The 12,701-nt window shown below is 43.3% G+C and overlaps 1 protein-coding gene across 1 annotated transcript in view; it reads right to left on the reverse strand.

Moving 5' to 3' along the window:
• The window catches only part of BRF1 (BRF1 RNA polymerase III transcription initiation factor subunit), a 172,412-nt gene extending 159,889 nt beyond the window's left edge, over positions 1 to 12,523 (reverse strand). Inside the window, exon 1 of the mRNA XM_005417931.3 lies at positions 12,505 to 12,523. The gene's annotated coding sequence lies outside the window, so the exon portion shown is untranslated. The remainder of the gene's footprint in view (positions 1 to 12,504) is intronic.
• Positions 12,524 to 12,701: the final 178 nt, after the last annotated feature.

Below are 12,701 nucleotides of genomic sequence, written 5' to 3' on the forward strand. Positions count from 1 at the left end.
GAGCTCTACTTAATTCAAGTCTTCAGGATAGGGGGGAAAGCCATCTTGTTGTCTACGATGCCTACAGCTTTTCCTCAAGTTCTTGTGGCTGTTTCCTCCTCTCAAACTAGCTCTTCAGAACAAACTAGAAAGACTTTGGGATAGACACAGAGAGGGCAATGAAGTCACCCTTTAAAGCAGTTCAGGGCATTTCTTGTACACACCTGAATAAGATACTTCCATGGCAGGTACAACTGATGAGAAACTGTGACCTAAACTGTTTGCTCTTATGAGACTTTTTTAGCTCCTCTCAGTTGAACTTAATGTACATCTATACTGAGAAAAAAAAACAACAAACAAAACAAAACCAAAACCTAGAAAAGCTAATATTCCTGCAGAATTACTATCAGCCTTCAAAGCTTATTTTTTTCCATATAACTTTTAAATTAGGTTTCCAGTGCTATCCACAACGGAAACCAACTTCACTTCATTAACAGATCCTTTAACAAACAATAATCAGCTCTTGTGGCAGTGCTGTCACACTGTAGCTGGACAAGGTAAACCTAGATATAACACTAATCCAATCTGCCTAGCATGGTTGGTTCCAAAAAAAAGATGAACAGTCCCCAGATAGGCTGGATTCAAACCTATACAGGGACCCTCAGCCATCCCCATTCAAGCCTAGGCGCAGAAACACCGCTGGCCAGAGATCTGGGCAGAGAGAGATCCCAGCCCTGAGTCGGGGAAATTCAAACTCCCTATAAAAAGAAGATTTGAACAACAAAACACATTGTTTGTCCAAGACACTCAGTGAGTTTGTGTCGTCCCTTGTCTCCGACCAACAACCTCACATAACAAGCTCTCACCTAAATGCCCCAGATTAAGTACTGCATCCTAATAAAAACTGAAAAACATTCAATAGTGATCTCCTCACTGGGTACAGAGGTAACTCTCCCAACTCTGTGTTTGACTACCAGAGACAGCAATGTCTCCTTGCACTTCTTACAGGTACACCCTTGTATTTCCACAAACACTTGAAAACAAACCAATGCAGCAAACCAGAGAGAGGTTACCAAGCTACAAAAGAAGGCATAACATTTTTTGTGTACATTTAGTGAGAATGGTTTACCTGGCAGAAAATGGCAATAGTTTTACATTCCTTTTCTTCAGTAGCAAATCTAAACAGAAATTCCACCTCCCATTTTCCTTTCTTTTTTTATTAAGGTTTGCTTTACTACAAGCTTCCTCACTAGTCTGATTTGCAGCACGAGAGCCCACACTAGAGCATCAGTACATGGGAGGAGGACACCAACCACAAGGCAGGAGCAGGAGGAAGTAGGCTGGAGGCAGAGGGTTCACCCAGGACTTGTGTCAAAGGCACTTTTGGCCCCTCCTGTACACAAAAGCTCCACTTCCCAGTCCCCTCTATCCTTGAATAAACCAAAATACTGAACTGCTTTGGACTATCATTGGTAAGACAGCACTTCCAAATGTTTCCCTGTTACTACTAAAAAGCTTGCACAAAACAATCTTACAGTGGTGATAAACAATACTAATAACTAAATAATGTAACTTACTCAGGAGTTAAAATCCAAATTATATAAACAAAATGGAATTAAGTTGAGATTTCAATGATTTTGTTCTTTAAGACTCTTTTTCATTAGCCATCAAGCTATAACATCATACATAAAGTAATTTCTTTCCAAGCTATAGAGACTGCAGCAGATACCAGCAGAGCTCTCTGAAAGACAGATTCTGCTATCAGAATTGATGTACCCATTTTTCAGCAAGTTAACTGGAAAGGCTGAACATCTCTGCTTAGCATTTGTCTTTGAAAACTGACAGAAAACTAGTCTGTTGAGCACTTACACTCTCAGAACTGCAAACTAATGTTGCCATTGACTATGTAGTCTCACCATCAGCTTTAATCTTACAAGCAAAATGCAAACCAAACTCATTATCATAACTGTTCAGCTGGGTAATAAAAAGATAAACTCTTAAAAAAAGAAAACTGAAATCATCAAATTCATTTAAAGACAAAAATCCCTACAAAGCTAGCAATTTAAAAAGTACAAAGGAAAGGAACAGCAATTGCTAGGCACAACCAAATTAACATTTCAGCTTAACTGCAATTTTTACATTTCTTGACCTTTTCCATTCTTCCCCCAGAACTTCAAAAGTGAATTAAGCAGGCTTTTGGTTTTTCACATTCAGCTTTCAAGACATACAAAAATATATCTGAGAAGTATTTGGTGTCTTCAAGCACTGCCTGCCAAAATTTCAACATTAACACTACCATTTCCCTAAGGCATCTCAAATGCACTCCTCCATGAGGTGGTGCCTGCCAAGGTCCATTGTAATCTACTCAAGCCACCTGCTGAGGAGGGCCAGCTGTGTCCTGGGGACATCACCAGAGCATCTGGGACAGCTGTGTCCCAGCATCACCAGCCAGGTGAGGGACAGGACTGTCCCACTCTGCTCTGCACTGGGGCAGCCCCACCTCCAGTCCTGGGGGCAGTTTTGGGCACCACAATGTTAAGAAGACATAAAGCCATGACAGCGTCCAAAGGAGGGCCATGAAGACAGTGAAGGCCACATGAGCAGCAGCTGAGGGCTCTTGGTCTGTTCAGCCTGGAGGAGATTGAGGGGAGAGTTCACTGCAGGTACAACTTCCTCCAGGGGAAGAGGAAGGGCACACACTGAGCTGTTCCCTCTGGTGACCTGTCCAGGACCTGAGGGAATGGCATGAAGGGGAAGGAGAGGTTTAGGTTGGCTTTTAGGCAAAAGGTTTTCACCCAGAGGATGGTTGGGAACTCCAACAGGCTCCCTAGGGAAGTGGCCACAGCAGCAAGACTGGCAGAATTTAAGGGGCATTTGGACAATGCTCTCAGACATTTGCTGAGATTCTTAGAGTGTCCTGTGCAGGGACTTTCATGATCCTTGTGAGTCCCCTTCCAACACAGGATATTCTGTGACTCTATGATTACTTTTAGAAACTCACTCAGATTTGCAGCTTCACTAATTGAAGCTTCCTTTTCAAGTTTGCTTTGGATATTTACATGAAATTTTGGACAACAGAAGGTGTGGAGAGATGTGTTAGGCAGCTCAGAAATACAGCTACTCCAGTTTTTTTGTAGTCCTCTCAGTGGGTTACACTGCTTTAACACAACAGACCTGAAGATGCAGGAGATCATGTCTGGAAATTTGATGGTACTCAGTCTAAGCTCACACAGGTCCAGACCCAGACAATAACCCTGCATTATTCAAGTGTTAAAACTACTTGTTAACACTTGTTAACAGCTGGGTTAACATCTGGACTCTACAATCTTAAAGGTCTTTTCCACCTAAACAATTACATGGTTCTACAGTGACTATCCCTCCATCAGCCATTCCCACTCTGCTGCTCACAGCACAAGCACTTCAGCAGCTTCTGTTTTGCTCCACCAACTCCCTAACAAAGTCACATCACTCTGCTTCTCTATAAAACTGCTCCTCAAGCTGCAAAAGGTGCAAGCAAGGCTTGCAGTCTGGGGTAATCCTGAACAGCAACAAAAACCCACAGGTAACAGGAACAGCACTTATCAAATCACTGCACACAGCGGAGGTAAAGAGCAGCCACTTGGGCATCTGCAGCTTAAAGGGCACTTTTCTGTCAGGTAGGGACATGATGAGTTTCAGATTCAACACCTGGAAGAGAAACAGATTCAGTCCCAGCATTACAGATTTTGCTTCCTCTACGTAAATGAGCAAGTGAAGACAGGGAATGAAGCTGCTTGTAACCTGAACTGAAGTGCACCTGCTATCTGATAGGACCAATCCTACCAAAATCCTTCCCTGTAAAATTAAACCCAAAAGCCACCAGTCCTTTCTTCAGGACAAGGTAGGGGCAAACCTTCTATTTCAAATATATGTATTTACAGATAGAGCATAAAATCTGGTAAAGTCTGATAAAAAATGCAGACTGCATCACACCAATGTCTTCATAATTGGGGAAGACAAGGTAATCTAATATTAAAAATTAATGAGTTTCCTAATGAAGTTAGACCATACAAGTAAAAAGGGGGGTAAGTAAACATCCCACTACAAATCATACCTATAAAGGTAAAATTATGTGATTCAAGTTCTGAAGTTTGTAACTGAAACAATTCTTCTCTCACTAATTTTTCCAGGAAAATGAACAGGTCTGCAGGCACCAGAGCCTGCTGAAACAGTACTGCCACTTAAACTTACAAACTTTAAATCTATTCCATCATAGCTTATTTTCACTGCCACATAAACTTACATAGACAAACCTTAAATCTATTCCATCATAGCTTATTTTCCTAACTACCAACTGTAGAGATAAATATATTTGTATCCACCACAACCCAACTTAGGACTGCTCAAGTCTATGAAATCAGTCTGCATCCAAGTTATGTGCACTACTCTGCACTGCCATAGCTGACAGCAGCACCCTCTGTTGTTGCCATCCCAGGGACAATGTGGAAAAGACTAAAGGCCAGAAAAAGCTTCATATTAACTCTGGTGCACGATTGCCACCTGGAGGATTCAGGGAGAGAAGCAAAAATGATTTGATTCCTCTCACTGAAACATACAGCAGATGATTATTTTAGGTGGAAGTGCCCCCTCTTCCTTCCCAACACAGCATGATTATGAATTAGTTTTGTAATCTGGCACAGGGTAAATCAGGTAAATACTCTTCAGGATTTCCATCAAAGGGTCTGCAAATCCAGCATACTTTTATTTCCTTTCTCTGTATTGCAACTGACATCATGACCACTGTGCGTAACTTAAAATTAACCATTAAAAAGTGTCATCTCTAAAAATCTGGGCCACAAATATAAGGAAACTTGTAGGTATTAATATTATTTTAACTTTTCAGTTCCAAGTGTTTTCATTTCAAGTTTAGCATGTGTATTATTGGCAGAGCCCAATTCAGGACTATGTGAGGCTGCACTGTAAGAAACATTTAATGTCAGGACTTGGTCTATCAATACCTTACAGAGAAACCAATTAACAACTACCAATTAAAAACAAAACCCTTACTCCTTTCACTTTTTTAATATTTGAAAATACGCAAGAATCCTTTATTGTACATAAGAACCAAGTAGACAAAAGCACAGAATCCTACAGAAATACAGAGTTCATCCCCTTTCCCAAATGTCTCACTAGCAATCACTGTTGACAGTAATTGGTCATCTTAAAAAGTTCTACAGGACAAAAAGGTAGAGAAGATGAATGACTAGTAAGCTCAGCTTAAATTGTACATAAGTTTTTTTTTCTGTGTAGTCAGTCTCTCTCTTCTTTCCAGTTTGCTGGCCATAACTTTTCATGTCCACAATCCCCACAAGACAAATATTTAGATCAAGGCAAACTCTTGTCAAGTTGTGCATGCGAGGTCAATGTAGCTCACATGCCTTGATGTGAAAACAAAGATTTTAAGGATAAAATAGTAAAGAAAATACTTCTGTAAGCTCCCACAGGTATACCTAAAACATTGAGCATACCACAGCTTTACTAAAGAGCCAGAGATACATTAAATCTGTCATGGGACACTGAAGAGTGAGAGTACACATTCAGGATTTTTGGCAGTGCTAATGGGTCTCTGTAGTAACTTCATTATAATTCACTTGCAAAAAAAAAACCCTGTAATAAGCAGGCTACTTACAAATGTTGTGGAACCTCCTACACCAAAAACTTTAACAAACACTTGTTGGTGTGTTAAGGATTACCAGTTCACAATTTCCCTTTCCCCTTATGAGCAAAAGCAAGAAGATAATCTCCCACCAGCCTCAAATTAGTGCACTGCAAACTCATGTACATTTGGAGATGCAGAGTGTTAATGCATGATTGCTGTACCAGAGCCAGAGAGCCTGACTCAGGGCTGGAGAACTGATGCTGGCAATGCCCACTGCAGAATCCTGTTTCTGCGACTGTGCCTGTGTATTTGTCACTGCCCTAAAACCTCCAGGCTTAGTCACTAAGTAAGTTAAAAGATTTATTAATAATTCTCATTTAAATTTGTACTAGAGATGTGACTCTGAATTCTATAGCAGGGCAGGGACAGGCAGAGCTGAGGGCATCAGGCACCTCCAGGGATGGGCTGAGGCCAGGCAGGACATCAGGCTGCACAGGGGGGGTCAGGGTCAGGCCCAGCAAGGGGAACAAGGTCAGACACAGCCCCAGAATGTCCAAAGAGGACCACAAGGATGGGCTGAGGCCACACAGCACATGGGCCTGGCTCTACAGGGTCCATGGGTGGGCAAGGCAAGGCAGTGGGGAGCTGGAGACTGGCTCTGGTGTGCAGTCCCTGGGACAGGGGCTGACATCCCTGAGGACTGGGATGGGCTCCTGGGCCATGGGCAGCCTTGGGGGAACCCCAGAGAGAAGCTGGTCAGGAACAGCAAGAACCAGCAGTACCTGGTTTGTGACCAAGAAGCTTATCAGATCTGTTTTTCTCAACTTACTACCAAGCATTTAAAGGGAATTTCTGGAACAAAAGAAGCTGAGCCTCCCCAGACAATATGCTTGAGGATCACAAGCTCAGTACGCCTTGCAGCATCGTTTCTTTGTGCTGTATTTCTCAGTTACATCTTCCAGCTTGCTGCTATGCTGCCTGCACATCAACCTTCCCAGGTGGGACTTTTCTTCTCCTTTGATTAGTGTCAGAAGTCCCAGCTTTCACCTTTCTCAGCTTCTTTAAACAAAAACCTGAAGAGAGATCTGGGCAGTCAGGTTTGCTCCATGGTCAGCTTTGTCTCACTCTCTTCAGCTTCAGTTTTTCTCCTGTCAGCTTAAAAAAAAAAACTTGTGAAAACACTTCCTCCTAACAATTACCAGAGGACAGGGGACTCCCACCCACACACAGTGAAAGAGCAGTCAGAGAACTCCAGACATGGCACACAACTCCTAACTTGCCTTTCTACAAAAGCAGCAGCCATCAAACCAGTGCAAACTGGGAAAGGGCTCAGTATAACTCCATCCTCCAGGATGCAATTATAGCATAATGCAGAGGCAGAAATGTAGCTCACTCTCAGACCCTGTATTGCTGTACTTCCTGCTGGGATGTGTTCAAATCTAGCAACTGATAGGCTGTTAAGAACTTGGGTATGACAAAAAATTAATAGCAAGACACATTCATTCCAATTAGTAGGATTCAAAAGCTCTCCAAATTTAAGTTAAGAAATCAGAGCAAACAATCTCTTTGGCTAGTCTGAACTGGCTATCAATTATAAAGTGAATAGTTATTGTTCAAAACTAGACTCAGCTAGGAAAAGTACATGCCTCAAGCACTTTCTGTGCAATCAACAGAGTTCCTTGGAGCTAAAATAAGCATACTAACCCTTCTCCACTAATACCTGACTTATCCAGGGTCAAATTAGTCAGGTTCACAAACCAAATTTCAAGGCAGCCTTCACAAGCTTCAAGACAGTAACACAGCTAAGGTGGAGTGTTGAGGCTGGATTCTTTCCTGACTGTGACCACTCACAGCAGAATTAAGAATTACGACCAACTAGACCAGTATGGAGCATACCAAAGCTTTCAGAGGGCTCCCCTCTCAAAAGATCAACAAAACAATACATAGCAGCTCCTTCTAGAAGGGGTTGTTCCCTTGCTAGTGAAATAACTTACCAGTTCACAACCCAGGAAGTGACAGGTACCTTGCAAGAAGAGCCAACCTGCCAGTGTTTCAGACAGACAGCATTGAAAGGAATGGTGGGATTAGCTCTGTAAAGCTCAAAGAACATGATCTTCCTGTGAAGTCTCAAAAGAACAGCTGTGCCAAATCAGACTGAAAGACTAGTCCAGTATCCTACCTCTGAATGAGAAAGCCCATCAATATACATGCCTACAAGGGTAGCACAAAACACAGGAAGAAAGCTTGTTGTGATAGTTGTCTCATATAATATCCCAGTTTCTAGAGATCTGTGGCTCAAGGATTTCCTGAACCAGAAATAATGCATTTTATTAATGGCCATGATACCTTTTTATTCTGTCTGCCCAATCATTTTAAGCTCATGTAAACTTTTAACATCCACAACTTCAGATTCACATGGGGGCTTCTGTAAAAACCAAAACCAACCAAAGCTCCCAATGCTTCTGCACCTCCTACCCACTACCTTTGCAATCAGTTAGCTGCTTGATTTCTTAGCATTCCCCAGCTTTTGCATTTTGTGACCCTGAGCAGCTGCTCATCCTTGTGTTATTTTACTGCATTTACAAATCTCTACTATGGCCCCATTCAATCATCTCTTTTCCAGTCTGAAGAGGCTGAGTCTATTCAGTCAGTCTGAGAAGCTCTTCAGGAAGCTCTCCTCTTAATCACTCCATCTTCCTCTCTGTATCTTTTCTAGCTCTATTAGAGGTTTTCCTGGGAAGGGGGAAGAAAAAAGAAACCCACCAGAGCTGCACACAGCACGTCAGTTGGAGGTAATGCTGTGTACAGACATGCTTCATATGCTCTTTTAACTTCTAACATTCCCCTCCCCACCCAGGGTCTTTTGTACCATGAATGAACATTGAGCCATTTATTTTTATAAAGCTATCCATTATGACCTAGGGATTTCCTTCCAATGTTACCCTAGCCAGTCTGGATGTAGAAGGAGAAACCATCCCACATGAGGAAGAAAGGAACAATGCTAACTCTCACAGCAATTCTTCATCCCATCTGCTATCCTACCACCCATCCACTAAAAGCAACAGGTCCTTCTACAGTCTTTACTACCCCAAATAATTCAGTATTGCCCACAAACCTCATTAACTCACCAGTCACCTGTCTTCCAGATCATCAATCCAGATTCTGTGGAATTTCACTGGCACCTCCTTCTGTACTCTCTAGAGTATATTTGCTGGCATTTGAAGAGCTACTCTGCTCTGTAAAAACTTTTCTTTATCAACGACAGCTCAGATTCTATAAAATATTCTGGTGAAGGATCCTGCTGATTTTCCTTTGAAAATCCAACTTTCTGCTTTGTCCACTTACCAAAAAGGCTTCTGGTGAAAAAATCTTGCTGGCCTTCCCTTGAAAATCCAACCATCTGCTTTGCCCACTTACCAACTTCCTTAGAAAGCTCCAAAGGATCTTCAAGGCAAGCCACTTTGCCAAAAAGCACTGTCACCCTATATTTACCTGTGCAGAACACATATTTTTTGTCCTTCACTACTTCTACCTTTTTGGCTCATCCTGTGCATGTAGATGTGGCACTCAGGAACATGGCTCAGTGATGGACTTGGCAGTGCTGGGTTAACAGCTGAACTTGATAATCTTAAAAGTCAAAAAAACCTAAAAATATCTTCTCCTACAACCTAAATGATTCTATGATTCTATCCTCTTGTCCAACAAACTTAACTAGCCTGCATTTTCCCAAGACTTCATGGAGAGCAAAGCAAACCCCCTCATTCACAGCCAAGCACAAGCCCAGGCTTTCTCAGCACACCAAAATCTCAGCTGCTAAAACATCAAAAAAAATGGAAAGAAACCTTTCAAAGGACTCATACATCTACACTGGAAAACACTGGCTACATCAAACTTCTCTTTGGAAGGCATCAGTGTTGAGGCTTCCCACACCAGGCACATAATTAGCTCAATGTAAATACTGCCACAGAAAACTTAACTGTGATCTCACACCTTCCTCCAACCCTGAGAGGATGAAAGAAGGGATTTCCAATGTTTTATAGGGATTCTATATGACTTATTAGCAAGGACTTGGCCATTTCATATTAATATGGAGAAGCAGAGGACTCACTCCTTCAGTAACAGATTCAAGATTCTGAAATCTTAACATGTAGCTTGGCTGAATAAAAGGTTTTTCTGCATGTAAAAAAGAAAAAAATCAGTGTCTCAGTGTTTTCCACTCCCTTTTGGTTTTTTAGGATGAAGGTGAAAATAAATTCATCTGTATGCAACATGTAATAACACACCAAGAGAAGCTGCTGTGGATCTTGAAAGGATTTGAGGAATATTTTTGCACAACCAGTAGCTCTGAACTCCCCAAATACCAAAAGCCCTGTTCAATTCCCAGCCCTGCAATAAAGAGCCTGACATCCCTGATCCTTTGCAAACCTCAGATAACATTCTCCAATACACCCAGCCCCACCAACCATGAGCCAGGGACTCAAAACCAGCACCCCAGGCACCTCTGACACTGCAAATGCTCCACACAGTAACACTCTCTGAGATCATCAGACCACAGTCCAAGGAGCCTCAGACCAAGGCATTTCATTCAATTTTAGTGGAAATTTACTAATATAATCAAAAGTCACTGAAAGGTGTAACTTACCAGAAAATGTTGCTTTCAGAAAGTATGTGCTTTCTGACTTAAAAGAAATATACATTCCTTTGTAAATTCTCCACCCTTTGGGGAGATAGAAAGTCCTTCTTACACAGTAAATGACTTTACTCCCCATTCCAGAGGATTTTGATCAGTCATAAACACATTAATAGACAAGCACACATGATGAGGACAGTGTTATTGCAGCACAAATACATCTTTTCAGATTAGCTTACATCACTCAGTTTATGTTGAGGGAAAAAAAATATTCACAACAGAAGCATCTGTTTTGGAATGTAAAGAACTGTACCAGCATAAGTCATCCATATCCTAATTTCCTTAAAATATTTCTGGTGTGAAACAGGGCCTGCACTCACAAAATCACAGACTCAAGACCTACTATCACATCTCAAGACTTACACAAAAAGAAAGGCTATACCTTAAAGAAATTTTATTAAGTACTGTGCAATTCATCCATGAAAAAGCCTCAGTATGGTGCATTTCTTTTTTTTCCTTAGATTTATTTTTTAAGGATAAAGGCATCCCAAAATGAGCTCTAGCTTGCATGCCATCTGTCCTGCATAATTTTGGGTGGGAGGGAAAAAGCAGAACAAGCCCTTAAAAATGTAGTCTCCACATCAAAACAGGAAAAAATGAAGGATGCAAGAGCTGCTTATAGGCTGTAAAAAAAGTAATGCCAGCACCCTGAGTTGGAAGACAGGAATGGCATCAGACAACTCCTAGCCTACAGTAAACTCCCAAACTCCAATTTGCAGTGCTGCATTCTCCACCACAGGAAGAATTCCTCTTTCTTCCCCACAGCTATACAATCCATCAGAGCCACTTGTTTCACTGCTAAGCTCTTTCCTATGTTTTTGCTTATGTTTCTTTCTCCTTATACACATTCCCTGTACAGATTTTCCATCTCTCCCCTTTCAAACATGACATCCTCCCCACACCCATTTTCCTTCTCTCCCCTTCTAAAATATTGTTGTCTTCTTGATGTGGCTTTTTTCCATGTTTTAACCTACAGAGCATTCACACAATCACCCCAACCCAACTACTGACAGGAGACTCTTGACCCTGCATGTGCAGCCTGTTTCTCCTCCTTGTGCCCCTATGCGTTCCCTCTCTCAATTAAACACCCAACCCAACCTTTCCTGTCCTCTATCCCAAATAATTTCATCTACCTCCCCATTTCATGTGCACCCAGCCCTTCCACAGAGCCCCAAACTTTCTCACACATCCGCCCCAGTCCCTCACACATGTACTCCATCACACTCAGAGCATCTCTCTAATCCTGCACAGCTCTTTTCTATTCATTCTAGCCTCCTCCACCCCATTTCTCTCACCCTGCACAGCATGTGCTCCTTCTCCTCATGCATTGCCTCTCCCATTTCCACTCTGTGCAGCACCAGTTCCCACATGCACCGTCCATATCCCTTCTTTGCACCACATGGTTTTCCACAGTCTGTCCTCACACCCTTTGCACAGCACCCTTTTCCCTACTCATTGTCCTTATCTTGCAGCACAGTGTCCTTATCTCCCCTATACATTGTCCTCACTCCCCTGTAGCATCCCCACAACCCCACCCCGTGGCACAGCATCTCCCCATCCGTTCCCCACATTGCCCACTGTTCCCATGCCCTGCCCCTGAACTCACAGAATCACACAATCAATTATGCTGGAAAAGACCTCTAAGACCCCTGAGTGCACCCTATGACTGAACATCACCTTGTCACCCAGACCATGGCACTCAGTGCCAGGGCCAGCCTTTCCTCACACACCTCCAGGGACAGCGACTCCACCGCTGCCCTGGCCAGTCCATTCCAATGTCTCATCACCCCTTCTACGAGAAAATTCTTTCTTACGTCTACCCTAAACCTCCCCTGGTGCAGCAGAAGACTGTGTCCCCTCGTCCTGTCACTTATTCCCTGGGAGCAGAGCCCGACCCCCACCTGGTTCCACCCTCCTGTCAAGGAGTTGTGGAGCGGCAATGTCCCCCCTGAGCCTCCCCTTCTCCAGGCTAAACAGCCGCAGATTTGTGCTCCAGACCCTTCCCCGGCTCCGCTGCCCTTCCCTGGCTGGGGTCCAGCCCCTCAATGTCCTTCCCGAACTGAGGGGCTCAGAACTGGGCACAGCACCCAAAGTGCGGTCTCAGCAGTGCCCAGCACAGGGGTTCGATCACTTCCCTGGTCCTGCTGGGCACACTATTCCCGCCAGAGGCCAGAATGCCACTGGCCTTCCTACCCACCTGGGCACGCCTTGGGCTCGTGTTCCGCCGCTGTCGATCAGCACCCCTAGGTCCTTTTCCGCTGGGTCGCTCATCCCTGTGCTCTATCCTTGATCCCACACCGCAGGGCCTTCGCCCTGTCCCTGTCCACGCCTCTTCCAGCGCCCTTTCCCTCCTGCCATGTGCCCCATCCCCGCAGCACCCTCTCTCCACACACC

The sequence above is a fragment of the Geospiza fortis genome, unplaced genomic scaffold, assembly GCF_000277835.1.
Source record: "Geospiza fortis unplaced genomic scaffold, GeoFor_1.0 scaffold23, whole genome shotgun sequence".
Lineage (NCBI taxonomy): Eukaryota > Metazoa > Chordata > Aves > Passeriformes > Thraupidae > Geospiza > Geospiza fortis.